Source organism: Lactuca saligna, chromosome 6, assembly GCF_052625555.1.
Source record: "Lactuca saligna cultivar CGN05327 chromosome 6, ASM5262555v1, whole genome shotgun sequence".
NCBI lineage: Eukaryota > Viridiplantae > Streptophyta > Magnoliopsida > Asterales > Asteraceae > Lactuca > Lactuca saligna.
Window position 1 is genome coordinate 25,061,225 of NC_136422.1, and position 21,161 is coordinate 25,082,385.

The 21,161-nt window shown below is 31.3% G+C and overlaps 2 long non-coding RNA genes across 2 annotated transcripts; both read left to right on the forward strand.

Moving 5' to 3' along the window:
- Nucleotides 1–14,569: 14,569 nt before the first annotated feature.
- LOC145000023 (uncharacterized) lies at nt 14,570–15,405 on the forward strand. The gene is made up of 3 exons (XR_013661089.1): nt 14,570–14,607; nt 15,055–15,150; nt 15,258–15,405. It is a non-coding gene; the product is annotated as an uncharacterized LOC145000023 (long non-coding RNA).
- A 119-nt stretch (nt 15,406–15,524) lies between these two features.
- Nucleotides 15,525–17,341, forward strand: LOC144999885 (uncharacterized). Its single transcript, XR_013661031.1, has 3 exons — nt 15,525–15,631; nt 16,768–16,821; nt 17,283–17,341. It is a non-coding gene; the product is annotated as an uncharacterized LOC144999885 (long non-coding RNA).
- The last annotated feature ends 3,820 nt before the right edge of the window (nt 17,342–21,161 follow it).

A 21,161-nucleotide genomic window follows, 5' to 3' on the forward strand; every position in this document is an offset into this window, starting at 1 on the left:
ACAATTTGGAGATGTAGTCATCTACCAGAGTATAGATGGCGACCGCGGACTATTATAGACAACCCCGTGGAAACACCAGCAAGCTAGTAACCTGTAGGTGATGAATTACGAGTTCAGGCGATGTTGTAACTACGTATTCATGCGATGATAGTCTAACCCTTATTATGAATTACGAGTTCAGGCGATGTTGTGGCTACGTATTCATGTGATGATAGACTAACCCTTATCATGATTTACAAGTCCAGGCGATGTTGTGGCTGCGTAATCATGCGATGATACCCTAACTCTTGCTAGACACATATTGAGGGAGTAATCCTCGGATTAGTATTGTCTATGCAATGTAGGTGATGATCCTTAGGTAAAGTTCGTAGGAACAATCATGTAAGGAAATACGATGTAAGGAGATGAGAAGTAAATATGATATAGGAGATGACCCTTGAGATAATATCTTTAGGGAAGACTAAAAGAAGATAATGGGGATGGGTAATTGGGTTGATTGTTTGATTGTTTAAACATAATAACTATATTATTGTGGGTTGAAAACCCTATGTACTCACCAGGTTTCCCAACCTGACCCACTCAGTTCATTTACATCACAGGTGGCGATATGAAGTGACATTACACTAAGAGATTTAAAGAGATGTAGATCACTAGTGTAAATAATTGTAAGTTCTGTTTATGCTTATGTTTCTGTATTAACGATGACATCCCAAACGTTTTAAGATGAATAAAAATACGTTTCTTCGAAAATGTTTTAATAACGTATTTATCGTGTTTTTCTGGGAACAAATTCCGCAACCTTTTTATAAAATGAAGTACTCTGATTTTTATAAAGCATAAACAAAATCGGTCTTTTCTGGCCGTGATTTTGGAGATGTCACAATAAAGATGAATTATAGATTTTGAAAATTAATATAATCATGATCTTTGAAACGTCCAAGTCAATTGTTATTCAAAATCTCTAAATTTTTATATTTTACCAACAAGGACTGAAGATGACATTCTTCCTTTTTTTTTTTGAAAAAAAAAATCAATTGTATGATATAGATTTTTATGATAAAAACTATCAAAAGACCATAAACAACAAAAAGAAAAAGATGAGAAATATGAATCAAAATGAAAGTTGGTCTTAACAAAAAAAAAATTCTCAATTATGATGTTTTGTTCAATAATAATAATAATAATAATAAGTTTATGATTTTTTTGGAAAAAAAAATTATGTAAATCAGGAGATTACCGATAAAATTGCCAAAAGAGCCAAAGAAAAAAAAATGCAAGGGTTTTTTTTTGGTAAAAGTAGTTGTTAGTTGAAAGCGGGTAGCGGGAAGTTGTAGCTTTTATTTGTTATATGCATGTCTGGCAAAAGTAGCTGGAAGCTTTTGAAATATATAAAATTACATAAAAGGACAATTGATTAAAAATAAAAGAATATATAAATATATTTTTAAGGGTAATTATGGAAATTGATTTCAAAAACTCCGGAGCATTTTGTTAAAAGCTACATGAAGTAGCTTTTAGAATCGGAGCGTTTTGTTAAAACTAAAAGCTAAACGCTCGTACTGCCAAACAAAGTTTTTTGTTTAAACTAGAGCGTTTTGTCAAAAGCTAAAAGCTCCAAGTTCCCAAAGGCTTCCAAAAGCTCCGTACCAAACAAGCCCTTAATAAAAAAATGAAATGGAAGTTCTTTGAACCCTTTAAAATTTGGTAATAGTTCCCTATAACAACTGGTGAATATAATACTAGAAAAACATCCAAAGTTTATAAACATTCGTTGTTTGTAAAATCTTAAGTACTTTGTGTAACCAAGCTGTCAATTTCTTCTTAATGAGAATATTGTTCTTATAAAAGACATGTATAATGAAATGAAATAGATATGTAAAAACTAGAAACATACATTAATAATGAAAAATGAGTGAAGCGTTACATGTGGTTGGATGGAGAGAATGAAAACTGTAGCAGGAAATTACATGTTGTGGAACCCATTTCAATTGAATGCCATACCTGTGCTGTCCATTTGTGATGCAGTAATTATTTGTCACGTATTATTTTCTTATGCTGATGGCTTCATAATTTTAGTTATGACAACGACACCTTTCCATACATTTTCGAACACATGCTATTTTGTTTGCCTTGAAAAAAAAAATTATTTAAGTTTACGTACACTAATAGAAATAACAAGAACCTAAGTAATGTTTTTTGTTAGTGATTCTCAAGAGTCAAGAACATTGGTTATAGGGTTAAGTCAAGAACATTGGTTATAGGGTTAAGTCAACTTTTAATTAAAGTGTTTGGTTAAATAGGTGATAAGCTAAATTGTAAATTTAAAATGATATTAATAAATATTTAGATATATAATTAAAAACTAGCATTAGATATAATTAATAACATATTTTGAATATTTTTTTTTAAATATCTCTGTAAGTTTTTCAAAAGTTATTCTAAAATAATTTATTAAAAGTTAACTTATTTAATAATTTATAACCTACACAAACTATTTTTGTTTGTTTTACCAAACAAAGATTATAATAATATATTTTATTTTAATTACATAATAATAATAATAATAATAATAATAATAATAATAATAATAAATAAATAAATAAATAAATAAATAAAGACTAATTTTTTGATATACACATTTTAAAATTTCATAGATATATTATCTATATACGAAAAATCAAAGTTAGTTGGGCTGGAAGGTATTGAGCAAGAAAGGGGCTTCCCTCTCACTGGAACACCGCCCCCAGACTGAGGGAAGCAACCCGTGGGAAAGAGGTGGGGGAGGGTGTGCCGCACTCTCTCTCCTCATTCTATTGGATAATTTTTATTTTATTTTTTTTAATATTTATAAAATTATAAACCTATTAAAAAATATAAAAAATATATATTAAAATTCATGGTTTTTAATTCCTTACAAAATGAGTGTGTGTGTGTGTGTGTATATATATATATATATATATATATATATAAAATATGTTTTTTTTTAAATAATAAAAAAATAGTGAATGCACCTTCCCACCCATTCTTTGAGTTTTAGTTGAGGGAAAGAAAAGTGATGGAAAGGATGGTGTAGCCCACAAAAAATAAGAAAAACATCCCTCCTATACCCTCCGGTCTTAGACAAGTTAAGTTCCTCCCTCTTGTATCTATTGCTATCATCATTTTACTCTATAAAAAATATCTCTTTCATTTATTTAATTTTTTAAAATGTCATTTTAACCACATTGACTTTGAAGTTTGTAGTTGTCACTTTTATCTTTTTGTTTTCTAAATTTTTATGTTTACCCATAATATGTATAATGTGGTTTTCGTATAATTACCACCCCTCAATTTAATAAAATGTTATTTTAACTTTCCTGGTTTTGAACTTTGTAAAATGTCACAATGATCATATACTTTTTAAATTTTCGTGTTTTATTCATCCACCGACAGTTACCATCCCTCAACTTTGAAAAATATCATATTGACCCATTCGACTTTAAACTTTGTAAACTTCAATTTGACCCCATGTCTTTCTAAATATTCATGTTTACCCCTAAAAAGTTGTTGGCTTTTCTTGTCAATCTTCATCGAGAGATTGGCTTTAACATTAATCTTCAATTTCTACACAGCATCAAGATGAACATATGAATCTTCAATGAATGACTTCGTATTGAGTAGTTGGACTTTTCTTCAAAAATTTGACTTTGAACGCACATTGGGTGAGCAGGCTTGATGTACTGATTCTTGAAAATTGGTGCTTTTAGCTTGAGAATCTTCAGAGAGAACATCAGAGAGAACAAATCTTCTGGATCACTTCAGTGGGTTCATAGATAGCAGCAAATTTATTGAGGAGGCTTCAATGCAATCTATCAAATAATCTTCAATTTCAGCTCCACCTTGCTTCTGGGGTTGAAGGATTGAATGTCGAAAGAATAATCTTCATTTCTTGCTCCTTTGAATACGAATTCTTTGATGATCACGGATGAAGTCTTGGCTCAGAAAATCTTCAATACAGTCTCCACGAGTCTTATCTATACCTGAAATCGTTTTTCAAGACAAAACAAAAATATAATAAAACTTAAAACAGAAACAACACAAAAATAACACTGTTTTTGGATTTTTAATTTTCTGATTTTTGTTTGATTTTTTTGAAATTTTCTGATTTTTCTTTGATTTTTGAATATTTCTGATTTTTTTTAATTCTCCCCCTAAATTTGTGCATAGAGGAAAACTATGAACAAATTTAACAAAAAGAAAAATACTTGGGATCAAAGTTGTGAGACAACTTGAACTTGTTTATCAGTACCTTCACTTTCATGAGTAGATCTGATCAATTGTCGGTATTGTGGTCCACTTAAACATGAAGAATATTGAAAAACTTTTCTAAATAAACCATTTAGCTGATGACGACCACGGGTATTGTTGTCCACTTAAATTAAGCAGCGAGATCTACAGGCAACCTCTAAATGGTTCGATTTTAGGTGCACTAGAATGTGTTCCCCACTTCCCGATATACCATGGTTATCAAGAACTTCCTAAGGACTCCTTACTTTAGGTGAGTAAAAAATTATTAAAAAGGAAGTCAGATTTAAAGATAGATACATATGTTGTGTCCCAGGTCGGATATATTTCAATCACGCAAAGGGGACAACATATGGCTAACTAGGATAAAGGGATTGAGAGGTAGAATGTTGCATATGTTATATCCCAGGTCGGATCTTCCGATCACGCAAAGGGGACAACATATGGCTAGAAAATAGGAAGAATTTCATAGATAAGGAGATACATAGAAATAAAGTTGCATATGTTGCATTCCAGGTCGGATCCCTTCCAATCACGCAAAGGAAGCAACATATGACTAACAGATAGAAAGCAAGAAAATAATTTCTACAGACCTACTCTATCAGAACCCCCCAGTCGCCCTATCATAACCAGAATTAAGGACATAAGTCCGTACATCAAGGAAAATTTGAACCACTATTCTAGATGCGTATTAATTTAGTGTATCCCGTGGGTTCCCGTGTTTATCTCACTGCTCAATCTACTCGAGCGTTGTATGGTCAGTCCAAACAATTCTAACTAAATCCACACTGTTAAAACCTTCGTGCTTACCAGCACATTGAACACAAAGTCTAGACAATTCAGATGCAGTCCTTTATAGACACATACTGTTGGAAGATTTAGAATAGCTAATAATATTACTTTTGTATTTAGTGATCGTGTATATATAAAATTATAATTTCATGGGTAGTTATGTAATATACTAAAACTTAGTCGGTTTGTATCCAGTGTTTGTAATTAAACTATCAATGCAAAATAGTGTTTATGAAAATGCATGTAGCATGTTTTGGAGTAATATGATGTAGTCTTAGAGAGAGGTTCTCTTAATCATGGTATCAGAGAAGTAGCTTAAGTGAACTAAATACCACAGATTGGTATTTAGACTTAAACCGTCGGAAGTTCAATATATGAATGGATTCATTAGAAGTATATGGATACAAACCATAGGAAAGAATTAAGGTATTGGGTAATGATAAACCTTAATATTTTAAAGTACTCAGCTACTTCAAAATATTTAGAGAATTAGTTTAAGTGAACTAGAAATGGTAAGGATTTCTAGGATTAAACTTAAATTACTAAGTAATGATGGTACGATGTGTGCCTAGTATATTTTAGATTGAATACCCCACTTGCTATAGTGTGCACTAGCGTAGTTTAAGGGAGATACCTTATATGCTAATATGTGCTAGAACATAAATAAAATACCCAAAAGCGTGAACACAACTTTGAGATACATAGTGTCAGTCTTTCTCTTCCGAAGCATCCACGTGTTAATAGAACTGTTTCAGTTTCTTCTACTCCATCGGCATGAAACTTTTCCAGGAAGTAAGGAGACTTATGATAGTTGATATCAATAAAAAGTCAAAGGATATCGTAAAATAATATCTATCAAGTGATACCGTAAATAGTGTATTAATACTTATACAGTGGTATTGTACATTCAAACTATCTTTGATAAAATAATAACACCTTTGAAGCAATGTTGTGTGTTCAAAGTACATTCGGATGAGATGAATGTTTTGGTGTAATCCATGAAGTTGTTCCACCGCTGACTAGATCGAAGCAGCGATTGCCTATAGAGTTAGAAGAGATGAAAATGATGATAAATACTTCGGCAGTATCGAAATTGATGTTGTGCAAGATTTAGAAGAATTAAATGAAGACCGAAGGAAAGGCTAATGAAGTTTTCAGACTCAATAGGCCAAGACTTTGCCAAAACATTGTGATGTAGTATGCAGTTTGAGTAGTAACCCTATACAGGATGCTCAGATTTAGTATTTAATAATACCGATTGACGATTGACTTCTATCACATCCTTATGGAAGTTCCATAGTGTGTTAAGCCGACTTTAACGTACATGATTAGGATGGTGATTTGAGTCATTTAGTGGTAAAAGGCTAAGTAACTTACTTTTCTAAGTAAGGTAGAATGCTTAATTTAAGAAGATGTATACGCAGAGTATTGATGAGAAGAGATGTCGTAGTTACGAATGGCAGAGAACCAAGTTGAAGCTAGTACAACATGTTGAGATGCAGTTATAATGCGGACTTCCTAGGATAGACTCCTATGAAGTAGACTTAAAAGATACACCCATGAGAAAAAGTCTTACTCATATACAGGAATGACGATGTCATGGAAGGATAATGAAATGAAAAAATGTGCATGGTAACTTACATGAGTTAGAAGATGATGTAGGTAGTTGGAAACTGTTTGTCTTCACACTGCTAGAGTAAATTTGGTGTAGTATGTCTTGTCGAGTAGACACTACCCGAGAAAGAATTTATATGAAGAATTGGAAGTAAAATTTCTATCGACCTATGAAAAAGTATTAGAATATTCTAGATCAAGCATATACATGAGAAGAATCCTAGAAGGCAAGTATAGGTAATCCAAGATATGTTTGATAGAATCACGAAATCCCAAGTTGAGTCTAGGAGAAATTCTTGTATGTACTTGTATGAACACATTCATGTGTGATAAATTGCTTTGTGATTTTGAATGGTGACTTGGAAAACTGTGAGACAATACTTGGGACGAGTATGAGTAGGTGTGAATGGTAGTAGAGGCCTATACTACCGGAAGCACAGGACTCACACTTGGATCAGGGAAAGTCAGAAGATTACCAAGAAGCTAGTAATTGATTCTATTTTATTCATGTATGTCATTACCATCATTTCAGTAATGACTCAGAAGATGATTGTTTTTTTGACCCTAGTGGTCATATCAAACCGAGTCCGAAAAAGACGAGTATGTTACATGGTTCAGAAAACCAAGATTGATGTAACATCTGACTTAATCTAGGAGATTGAAATGAAAGATAATCGAAGCGGTCAACAGAAGTATCACGATCACCATTATAGTAAAGAATTTTGTAGCAAGAAGTGTTACATGCTAGAATGTGATTATATTAGATTAAAACATGAAGGAAGGTTACTTACATAATAGTATTTGACTATTAGAGATGAGAGTTTTGTTCGTTGTGTGTCTTTTGCATTATGCAATCAAAGGTCATTAGAATATGGCCATTCGAGTTTTTAAAATAGAAGTAAAGGCCTTATCTTGGATTTATTCTATAAATCAAATATAAGAAGGAGTAGGAGTTGCAATGAGAATTGAGTTTTAACTCAAATATTAGGATTGAAGGCCCGATAGAGAATGAAGAACGAGTGCAAGTTTGAACACCGGTATTAATTAAGAAGTTTGAAGAGTTTGACAACCGTTTGGCAAACCAAAAGCTAAAGATCATACATTTTAGATTACCAAAAAGGAGGTACATTAGGACCCGAATATTGTAACTGGTAGTTTAGTCGTCAATTCTAGACCTACTCACATATTATTTAATTCTGATGCCTTAGATTCTTTTGTGTCTCAAGAATTCACATATTCTTTTCAAATTACTTGTTACACATTCGTCCAATCATTTTATGTAGATACCATAGTAAGTATATCATTAATTGCTAATAAAGTCTAAAGAAATTATGTCGTAGGAATTAAGGATGATAATTTTATTGATAAAGCTAATTCCTATATCCTTGCCAAACTTTGATATTATTCTCGACATGGATTCATTGTCAAAGAACCACACAAAATTCTTGTGCTACAAAAAGATAGTACGCATCGCTATCGAAAGGGAAGATTTTATTTATGTCTAAGGTGAAAATAATAAAAAAACTCATAAATTTATATCAAAGGGATATTCTACATATCTGGCTTATACAGTTGATATCTTAAAAGAGGGGAAGAAAACTATAAATGATATTTTCGTTGTTAATGGATATCCTGATGTTTTCCCCGACGAATTGCCTGGACTGCCCCCAGATAGGCAAGTAGAATTCTGAATTGACCTTATGCTTGGTGCTACTCCAATTGCCAAAGACTGCTATATAGAATGATAACATTTCGGTAATTGTCGACCGGCTAACTAAGAGTGCACATTTTCTTGTCATGCGTGAAACAGCTCCAATAGAGAAATACGCACAAGTATACATGGATGAAATTGTGGTGTGGCATGGTGTGCCACTAAAGATTATTTTTGATCGTGATACTCGCTTCACTTCTCATTTTCGGGCGAGTATGCAATGTGAATTAAGGTCTCATGTTGCTCGTAGCACAACTTATCATCCCTAGACAGATGGTCAGACGGAGAGAGTAATCCAAACAGTAGAAGATATGCTTTGTGCATGTGTTTTGGAGTTCGGTGGTAACTGGGACAAGTACTTGCCTCTTGTTGAATTTTCATATAATAATATTTACCACACTTCACTCAAGATGTCACCATATGAAGCACTATACAGATGCAGATGCCGCAGATGTCTCCTTATGGCCAGATCTGAAGTTTGAATAAGTGTCTTAATGATTGAGATCATAAAAGTGTAATGTTGGAATCTGCCACGTATGCCAATCGTACTTATGGTTATGCTCAACGTAGCTAGTTACGAACTCAAGTCCTCCTGACCAACGCTCTACGTCTAACGTAGAGAAGTGTACGCCGCGCATACGGCCGTCGTTGACTTTTGTCCAAGTATGCCATTTTGACAAGTGGTGAGGGTTTTGGACCTGGGGAGGGATAAAATGGTCTTTTGCCCAAATTAAGTATTAGACTTGGCGTGGGATTAGTGAAGTATGAAAAATTACCTTAATTATTAGTTAGGGTTAATTGGTGTAATTATTAGGCGGAGTCTAGTTCCAGCTGTTCGTTTGTGAGTTTTATCTATCATTTTGCAAGGTGAGTCTCATCACTTATTCTTACCTTTATGGCAATATGGATTTATATATGTGATGGCCAGCTGGGTCTATATGCTATTATTGTGATATATGTTACCTTATGTGTGCTGAGACTGTTGGTAGTCTCCAGGGTTGCTGATAACCCACAGGGCGTGATGTTTGACCACTGAGACTTCAAGTAGTCTACAGAGTTGCTGATAACCCATATTTATTATATGGGTTGTGTTGTATGTGGTATTTTAGAGAACTCACAAAGCTCCGTGCTTATAGTTGTTGATTAAATGTGTTTCAGGTACTTCTGAGGATCATGGGAAAACGAAGACTTGATTGTATACATTCGTCTGCAGTTTATGATGTCAGATACTTTTGAAACACTCTGATATTTTTGATGATGATTGTATTTGACACTGTGATTTTCTTGGGATGGTTATATGAATAATGTTTTTATCTGAATTTAAAAATGAAAATTTTAGTTCGAGATTTTTGATGTTACACTATAGCCTTAATAAAATGTGATATTTAATCTTATTATTAATTAAATATAATTATATAGTACATGCTATCACATGTTAATAACATGTACCTTACACTCACAACCATTCATCCTTTTAATCAAATGGATAAGAATTGATAATATATTCACACAATATTTGTATGTTTGAGTTGGCTAACATATAATACGTTTTTTATTATTTGAAATTCTATTCGTTAACTTATAAAAAATTAATCTTAGTTGCTAAATTTTATATACGTGTTGGTATAAATTCAAATTTCTTTACGTTGTGATGTAAAGTTTATGTATGTTTTCGTGCTTATTTTTATATACATTTCCTATGTATAAGTTCGATCACATATCATACATTTTCTTTGGATGGTTTAAATTTGAGTTAGTCATTGATACCAACTTTGTATTTTGTATTTTATTGTTTTAAACACTCTTGTAACATTTGTATTTATTAGATTTGTATTTCAAACATTTTGTTTAGACTTATGTTGTATTAAATTTTTGATTCATGTTTATTATCCTTGTTGAACTTGTATAACAAGACTGTCAATTTTTTCTACATTTAGGAATATATATATATATATATATATATATATATATATATATATATATATATATATATATATATATATATATATATATATATATATATATAATTTTTTTAGTTTTTATTTTTATTTTCCTTTTACCGACGAAAAAATGTACTACAAACTTCAAAAAATGAGATTTGTTAACATGCTCCTTGGGAATTGCCAAATTCCGTCAAAAGGATTTATTATTTAGAATTCCGCCGATAAAATTACGATGGATTTACTTGCGGGTTAGGCGGTGAGAAATTAGGCAGTTTTCTAGTATTATATGTTTGATTGTTTGTTTTAATAATTTTTAGGTATGAGTGTTGCAAACTCAAATGGAAGAGAACGAAAAGCTTTGCAACTAATTTAAGTTCAACTAAATGAACTCACGAGGCGATATGGTAACACGCATGACAATCCACCTAATTCATCCTGTTTATTATATTTGTTGTTTTAAACACTTATTGAACACTTGCATTTATTTATTTATTTGTGGTTTAAACATTTTGGTAAAGCTGATGTTGTATCTTACAGTTTTTAAACTTCCTTTATGTTGCATCTTATAGTTTTTAAACACTTATTGAAGCATGTTGTTTACTGCCGTTGGAAATTACGCAGTTTTCTAGTATTATAGGTTTGTTCTAAACATTTTTAAGATACGATGAGTTGAAAACCCAAATGGAAGAAAAAAAGCAGTTGAAGATACGCAACTAACTTATGTCCTACTTCAAGTGCAAATGAATAAACTTATAAAGCGATTTAGTAACACTTCCGACAATCCAACAAACTATCTTAGTTTATTATGTTTGTTGTTTTAGACGAACTAAAATTTTTGTTAAGGCATATATTGTATCATATAACTTTTAGACATATTTTCATAATAATTCTGGTTGAACTTGTAAAATATGATTTATTGTTTATTGTTTATTGTATTGGATTTATTCTACATTTTCGAAAGAAAAATATGTATTTTTAAAAAAAAATTCTTATCTATATTTTAAATTCTCTTTTTAACGAAGGAACAACTATATGAAAACTATCAAAAACATGATCTGCCATATATAAGTTCCATTGCTAATATGTTCATACACAACAACCTACAACAGAGAAGTCATATAGAAAAAGTACACAAGTTTTTGTTATACACAATAATTTATGTCTTAGTGGGTTGTAGAATATTAAAATTATACAATTCCCTAAAATATTAATAGTTGTATATGGCAAAAACTTAGTGTGTACGGATCACTTCACATAAAAAAGTTGTAAATTCCGTTTGTATAGCGACATAAATTTCTGTTGGTAAAGTGTAACAAATTTCGTCTGAAATCCACCGCAACATTAGGCAGTATTGGATCTATCGCAAACCGGATGCCAACAACTACAAGATCGCTAGAGAGAATGTTATACGACAATTCGATCCAAATTTTGCATCAAACAACACCCAATTTTGCCGAAACTCTATTTTGCAAAATGATTAAAAATAGCCCTATCATTGCAAACATTTTGCAAATAACTCTTGTTAGAAAACCGGGTTATAGAATTGTTTGGATCAATGAGAGTTGTAAAATACTTTTAGATTAAAACATGTTGAGGGTATATTTGAAAACCTCTAATTGAATAAAATTCATTGTTTCCAAGAAGAGAGAATGTAGAAGATGTTACGAAAAATATATACCCAAATGATTTTGAAATTGATCTTATAACAAGAAACAAACTTCATGCCTTAAAACTGCCATATGGTAGTTATAGGTATTACAAATTCTTATCCAAAAATTGTCACATAACCTATCATAAACCAACTTAAAAACGGGTTTAGAACCAGGATCACAAAACCGAGTTTATTCCAAAAAAACCTGATTTTCGAGACATTTTTTATATAGCAACATAACACATATAAAAAAATTTCCGCTAGCCAAGGTCAGCCGCTCCTTGGACCCGCATCCAAGGGCGTTGCCCCCAAACCCCCATCGATTCAAGGGTTTCGTCCTAAATAACAGTATACTTTCAACAAAGATAAAATTAAATAAATGTGCACTCTGCACCATCTTAATTTGTTCAATAATTATCAAAGTGATATTGATCAACAAATTAATCTCATTATACTTAAATAATATTAGTGATATAAAAACATTAACAACTCTAATAAAAAAGAAAAAGAAGACGTCTCGATATGAGCGAGTTATAGCAACTTTTTTCTACATATAAGCTATAGGCGCTTGTAGATTAGTCCAACAAAATGACCCCTACATGTCGTTAAAGTTGATGACAAATTTTAGCCCACTTCTTAAGTAATGGGGACCCTTTGGTTAAGGGGAAAAGAAAACTGATGAGAGCGAATGGACTAGCACATCAATCCAAAATATTTGGGATCATTATTTTAACGTATGAGTCAACTTGCCTTTGACCTTTTGACCATCCATGGAGTCACGACGAAAAACGGACATGATAATGGCTATTCTGCCGATAAACAGGAAATATTATTAATGAACGATCCACATGTCAAGTAAAAAGTTTTTTTATGAGACTTGTGTTGTGGCTAATGGCTATGGCACGCTTTTGCTCCCTCTATCATATCAATATGACATTGACCAACAAATTGATTGAATAAAAGTTAAAATAGACAAGTAAAACAATCTGAGGGAAACCATGTGGGATGTTTGCATGGGTAAAATATATTTATATTTGTTTGCGTGAGTAAAACATCTTTTTGCATGGAGATCACCGGCCTCTACAGTTGCTCTATTGCAGAAAAAAGATTTTGGGTGGAGGTAAAAGAAATGCATAGGTTACGTCAATTTTTATATACGATTTGGATTAGATTTATTTTTGTCCAAATTTAGGAATAATTTACGACATTTTTAGTATTTGGCATCCATAATCTATAACTTATAAAGCAAAAGGAAAAGTGAAAACGACACAACATATATAGGTCATATAACATTTGTACTTTTGTAGTTCTAAATAGCCACTAGCAGGTTTTTTTATTTTATTTTGTATTTTTCTTTTATTTTTTTAAGAGCAACTTGCATACCCACTAATCATAATATCTACATCTTTTCTACGTCGAACCCTAGACTATTTAAGGGGAGAACATATTTTCAATACACCTAATACTATTAGGTAACAAACCATTTATTGGTTTATACAACATATATAAAGCAAAAATGAAAAATGAAAACGACAACGTAGGTGATATAACATCTGTAGTTCCAAGTAGCCATTAGTAGGTTATTTTATTTTATTTTATTTTTTTAAGAGCAACTCATATACCCATTAATCATAATATCGATACACTACAATAAAAGTCATTTTTAGTGACTGATTTTTTAGTGACCACCTAAAATTTGGTCACTAACATCATCATTTAGTGACCATATATTAAATCGTCACTGAATTTTGGTAATGCTATAAGTTTAGTGACCGGTTCTATATATGTCGTCACTCGCCGGTCACTAACCGTAAAGTAAAAGCTCTATTTGATGTTTTAATGACCAAAAAAGTGGTTACTGCATTAGAGGCTTAGTGACAAAAAATAATAGTTATTAATTTTTTACGCTATTTGAACCCAACTAAACGGCATGTAATGATGACACAATATGGTCATTGAAAACAAACTAAAAAAACAATTAGTGACCACAAAATAGTGGTCACTAACCAACATATGTCAGAAGTAGATAAGTTGGATCAAATAAATACATGTCATCAAACCACAAGGGTGAAAATGTGACTTACCCTAAACTATGAGTGATAGAGTAACAAAACACGATAGACCACATTGTATGCAAACAAACCTCTTCCATCGTTTCACCACCGTTCTCCTCCACCATCTCCAAGCACTAAACCTTCCCCAATCTCCAATTCATCAACTCCAAATCCAATTTCTACTACTTAGGATTTTTTGTCAGCCGAGAGTTTCAAGGATATGGGAAATGGCAAGTTCAATGACTACCTATATCGATATCCGAGTCATCGACGACGTCATTAACAAAGTTCGAGAAGAATTCGTCCTGGCGAGGGAATTCCTTCACATTGATGTCGTCGCCACTTCTTACTTGCGGTGAAAGCATAAAAACGACAATATAGCTGCCAGTGGTAAGGTTCGTCCTCCCACTGATTGGCGCCTCCTCCTCCTTCCCTATATCCTTTGGTGTGTGTATATATATATATATATATATATATATATATATATATATATATATATATATATCTAAATCGATCAGCCCTGGTGATTTCATCTACTGGATTAGATTTCGAAAGAAGGTTAGATGGACAATTAAATCTATGTTATTATGAGCAGCATCAATTGCCCTAATTTTATTTATTTTGTTCTTGTTATTTTCATAATTTTGACAATTGAATCCATGTTCTTATGACCAACAAACTTGACGTTCATAGGGAATAGTGGCATTCTCAATGTGTTTTATTATTGCTTTAATTATTTAGATTGTTGATTGTTAATCTTTATTTTACACTTAATCAGTAATTACCTTTTGGTTTAGAGTTCCAAATCCATTTGAAGTTGATAATTTAACCATTCACAACTCTTTTGTTGTACTAAAATTTCTACATTAGGTGTCTCTTCTGTTGAAGATTCTTAGATTCTCTTGTAGTAATATACTAATATGTCATTTTTATATTAAGGATTTATTTTAAAGTTATTTGGAATATGAAAATTTATTGATTAAAACTCGTTTTGTGAATGTGAAGGTTTACACAGTAATGAGGACAGAGCTGGAGAATGTCACTCCATCTAAGGTTTCTCATTCCGAACTAAAAGCTAAACTGGAATCCTCAAGATTCAAGGTGGTCATTATAAAAATATGGATGTTTTTTACAATAAAAATTGAACCTTGAGAATTCAATCATTTCATTTCCTTTTGTTCGCCTGATTTTTTTTTTTTTTTTTACAGTTTGAAGCGCAACTGCTTGAGTTGTAAGTGTCACTGCAAAGTAATTACAAATATACGGATGAAAAGCATGAGATTCTTAGAAAGAGATTGTTTAATGATTACACTAAGATCATTTATTGTGTTGATGAGTTAGGCCTTTTGTGTGCTTATGAGGTATGTATTTTTTATGCAATTTAAAGAGTAAATTTCTAGTAAGGAATCTTGTTCTTATGACTTATATCATCTATGATTTGTCACTTGATAGGCTGTTAAAATTTTTATATGGCACTCCTCAAAAGCTATTGAAGAATGTGATTTCTTTTAGCAAATCTGCTCAAAGTATGTTTATTTTCTTGAGGAAGCGTTGTTTATCACTGGGGAATCTTTGCCAAATGGTATATGCTATTTTTGAACCTTTTATTCATTGACTATCATCGTTGGAAAAATTCAATTTTTTTTACAAATATATGTTTGACAATGTTGCATTCATCCTTGAAAGGTAAAAAATATTTTTTATCTTGCAAAAACAGATGGTTGCTTAAAATAGAAAAAATGTTGAAAGTGGTTAACTTAAGGTTTTCATTCAGCACACCTAATATAACAATAATCCTAGAGAGATGGGTAAAACAATCATTTACTGTCTTTTAGATTGTTCATTTAGCACACAAAAAGAAACAACAATTTTCATCTAACAAATCAATTGCCTTGTGTTTGTAGATTTTTGTCTTTTTAGAAGCAGAGTATGAAACTTCACAGAATTCTCGAAATCAAGTAAATTTGTTTTTTCTCCAACCAGAATATCTTCATTAAGTTATAATTATATTAAAAAAATCTTTAGGATTATCACTTTAAGGGTTTTAAATGGTTTTCTAAAATCGAACTACATAATAACTAAAGGACAAAAATGTAATTTACAATTGCAAACTCCTTGTTTCTTTTTGTTTTTCCCACTAATGTATGGATAAATGAGGGCAAAATTGTAAATTGTTATGAGTTATGTCTTGTCTCCGTTACAAAGAGAATGAAAATATTCTTTATTTGTAACATTTTGTAATTACAAGAGATTTCATCTTGTTGCGTTTGTAAATTTATTGAATCTTTGAAAAAGAACAAAGATCTTGTTTGCTTTTGACTTAAGTGGGACATGAATCGGATGGTGTTTGTTTTTTTGAGAAAGATTTTATTCATCACTTATGTTTGTCTTGTTTGCGTGGGGGCAAAAATATGAAAAAATATTGTTTGTTTTCTAAATTTTTCAAGGAAAATGAACGTTTTCTAATTCCATATTTACTAATAACATAATTTAAAGGGTGAATATACGACAAAATGATCATTTGTAAACTTGGCTAAAGTTGATGATGAATATTATGAGATTTGTTCTTTTGAATATAAGGGTAAAATGGTTATTTGGTCTCATTTAGATAGTTTTCATCAAATTATTTTTGTATGTTTTTTATTGTGATATGAGAGTCTCTTCTATTGTTTTTCTCAATGCTACTGTGCGTTATTTTAATGAGAAATTCTTTTGTAGGTTGGGATATGTTAAGAGAAGAACTTAAATAAATAGGCAACTGAAAGAATCAAGGTTTGTTTTTGAATTTATATATATATATATATATATATATATATATATATATATATATATATATATATATATATAACATGGTTTAATGAGGACAATAAAATCTTGTTTATGTTTTTTCTCCTCCATTAAATTTTGTTACTAGAAATGATGTGTGGAAAATATTTTGAGGAAACAAAAAGAAAATATAAGTTAATGTTGAGAACTTTGTTCCCACTTTCTCAATTAACCCTTTCTTTGTCAAGTAAAAAAGAAACATATACACCAATGGATAAGGTGTATATATGAGTAGTTCTTTTTTCAATTAATATAGATAATAACAACTTTATAAAGAGATTTAGGGAATTGAGTCTTTCCCCATTAAGACCTAAATTTTTACAATTTTTTTGGCATTAATAGCTAATAGTCAATGCAGAAGCAACTATTTCACTTATCTTTAACTTGTTTTTTCACGTAAAAAAAAGGATCCATTTGTTCATGAAGATTCTCAAAGCACCATAATTGATGGCCATGAAGACACTTGAAGATGTTTATTTTTATTTTGATGTCTTTGAATTTTATTTTTTTTTTAATTTTTAATTTTTATTTTTATTTTTGTAAAAATTCGATATCTATATGTAAGAAATAGTGACATACTTTCGATGGTATGTTATTTATAGCATTCTACTTCTATATTAGCTATGAAAATTCTATCCAATTATATCTATGAAAAATGTATAGCAACTCAATTATAGCGTATTGTCTTTTCTCGTAGTTTCTTAAACAATGACCACTTTTTTTTATTTTTTTGTCTCTAACAATATATATTTAGTGACCACTTTTTGTGGTCACTAATTATATAAATTAGTGACGACTTTCACTGATTTGTGACAAGATTTACTGACGAAACCGGTTGTCACAGATTTAGTGACCATTATATTTTAGTCATTATTCAGTAACCATATATATATATATATATATATATATATATATATATATATATATATATATATATATATATATATATATATATATATATATATATATATATATATATATATATATATATATATATATATATATTTGGTCACTAAATCTCTTTTGTGATGGACCTATAGTGACGAAAAGTGACGACTAGATATTTGGTCACTAAATCACTTAGTGACGACTCTGTTAGTGACCATATCCCTGCCGTCACTAATTGGCATTTTTTTTTTGTAGTGACATCTTTTGTCCATTTGGCTTGAAGACTATTTAGGAGAACACATTTTCAATATACCTGATACCATTGAGTAACAAGTCATTTATTAGCCACTATAAGTGAAACAATTGTGTGTTTTTATGGTTTATAAAAAAGGAGATGTGAAATTCCCATATCAAATTTCGTAAATTTGTAGAAAAAAAATGTTATTAGCAATGCTATGGCATGGCTAGATATTGTGGGGTTACAATGACTTACCTACTTTTGCTTATGGGGTTCTTTTTTTTTTTTATAGAAAATGATGATGATAGCCCAATGTTTGCTAGCTAAGTTATCTATATTAGATTTTACTAACAAAAAAAAAAAAAAAACCTTTAATTAATCAAGAAAATATGGGATTATGGTAAGGGATTTCTTGGGATGGGATCTTTATAATGCAAACGAATGCAATGATGAGGATGACTTGACTACTAGATGAGAAGATTTAGGTTTTGAGGAGGAGGACTTTAGTGATAATTACGAGGAGTTTGTCCCAAATAATTATGAGGAGGAAAAGGTGGACAGGAAAGTTGAGGAAGTGTCTAGCGAATTTGATTACATGTTAAATGGGAATTGGGGTCATGATCATGATAGCGATCATCCAACAATTGAAACCAAGTGGAGAGGTAGCACGTGGCTCACGTGAGGTTGACTCCGAGAGGCATACATGGGTTGTTTCAAAGGAATTGTCGAATGAAAAGGACATAATTGCTAAAGAGTAGCTAGGTAACCATGATTATGCATGTAGTTTTCGTGGTAGGTTATGTGTTAATTTGGGTGTGTTCACCATAAATATTAATAGCTTTTGATTTCTAGCATTTAAGAAAACGCTCTAAAAGAAATCTTCATTCGACATCAGAAGTTTTTAACTTTTAGCCTAAACAAAACATTTCAAAATCAAACACTATCCATTACCTACTACCAGCTACCTACTACATGTCAGTTTTGCTGAACACGTCATTTATCATGTGGGATCCAAGTTCTTTTTTGAAATCTAATGTCACATATATCTATAGTTTGGTTATAGATGAAGGTACTTAGGGTGGTGGCGAATGTTATTGTTTCTTGAGATTAATGTGTAAGTTTCGCATGAAAATTCCCGTAAACAAGTTGTGTGTGATTATTTGCTCTCCTTTATGAATCATTGAAATGAGATATTTCTCCTTTCTGGTGGCTTCAATTGTATTGAGGAAGCAGGAATTTGTTGATATTCCTATGATCATGAAACGTTTTACTCGGGTGAACAACATAAGGTATAAATTCAACAAATTAGATCGCTTTCTTGTTAGTGATGGGTTGGTTGATCTTTTTCATAACATGTTGTTTGCAGTGGTTGATAGGAACTGATCGGATCATTGCCCCAGTGGATTGAAAAACAAGGTGTTTGAACTTTGAATATGGGCCCACTTCCTTCAAGTTGTTTCATTCGTGGCTTGAGATGTCCGATTTTGATTTGGTGGTTCGGATGGCCATGGGTGAGTTCTAGACTGATCTTAGAAAGGTTTTTCAACCTTGAATTTGGCCACCAAAATTCAAATGGGCCCACTATCCCACTTGAAGTTGTTTTGTGATCCTTTCTAGCTTAGCCCATTAATTGTAAATCTAAAAGTTATAAAAGCCCAACAAACAAATTTTAGTTTAACGTATTCCCCATACACTAATGTAATTAGAACATTTAACTAAAATTTTATCCTTTAATACAAATAATTAACGTCTTATTTGTTACAATAGCAGCACGCTTTAAATCTCATTAAGCATTAATTTTCATCATAAAAGACTTTCATCTAAGTTTTATTTTTCTATTTGTTTATTTATTTTAAAAACATAATAAAGTTTCAAAAATATACAAAAAAGATCATGATCTCTTTTTTAGTACACAAAATACAATTAAAGTATATTTTTTATACACAAAATACCAACGAAGTATATATGTGTTCAAATAAAACCTTGTGGGTAACCAGTTACTAAAATGTCTTAAAAAGGTAACAGATTTTCAAAAATGTTCAAAAAATACAATTATTTTTTTAGTATAAAAAATACCATTGAAATTTCCAAAATGATAAAAAAAAAAAAAACATTGTTGTTTTTTCAGAGCATTTTTTGTTAACTTCGTTGTTTCCGGATTATATAGAACACGGTCATCAGAGATTAGTTACCATCGTATCAGTTCAACACCAGTTGTGTACTCTCTTTCATTCCATCACTCGATCAGTTTGTATCTAAATCCATCTTTAGGAATTCTCATGACATAACGTCACACTCATTTCTGCTTTGTGTCTCTCTTATGCCGCAACACTAATGAGCGGCTAACTTTGATGTATAATATGTGCATCAAAGTTAGGTATGAGGCATATAACGTATATATGTTTTAGGTATGAGGCATATAATGTGATTGAGAAGCAAGAATGTTTAACTAATGTTATTACCCACTTATTTCTCTTGTTATCACAAGAGCGATCAATTGAAGGAATGAAAGAGATTTGCATTATTGTTGTGAATTGATATGACGGTTCATGATCTCCGGTGATTGTGTTCTACATAATCCGACAACAACATAGTTAACAAAAACTGTGGTATTTTTTAAACATTTTGGAAACTTCATTACACTTTTAAGTTATTTTTCCGTTCACCTGAAGTATCTGGTTACCACAATGTTTTAGTTGAGCACATGTGTATTTCGTTGGTATTCTGTGTATAAATAGTAATATTAATGACATTTTTTGTACTAAAAAAAAAAAACAATGGTATTTTTTGAACATTTGGAAACCGGGTAACCTACAATAGCCGGTAAAATGGTATTTTGTTTACTAAAAATAAAACAAGACAAAATTTCACGATTGGTCCCTGTGGTTTACACAATATCGCACTTTGAGGACTTTCTAGCAAAAAGTCACGCGAATGGTCCTTAAGGTTTCATTTAATTACGCGATTGGTCCTTGACCCTAACCCCGTCATTTTTGAGCCGTTAGTGAAGGGGTAAATTTGTCTTTTCATCTTGTTGTGCATCAGAGTATATAATTTAAGTTTTGCCTTTGTATCCTTCTACTTCTCGTTCCTTACCTCTGTTCTTCCCTCCCTACTCACATTCTATTCCAAAATTGAAGAAGATGGTGATATGCCACTG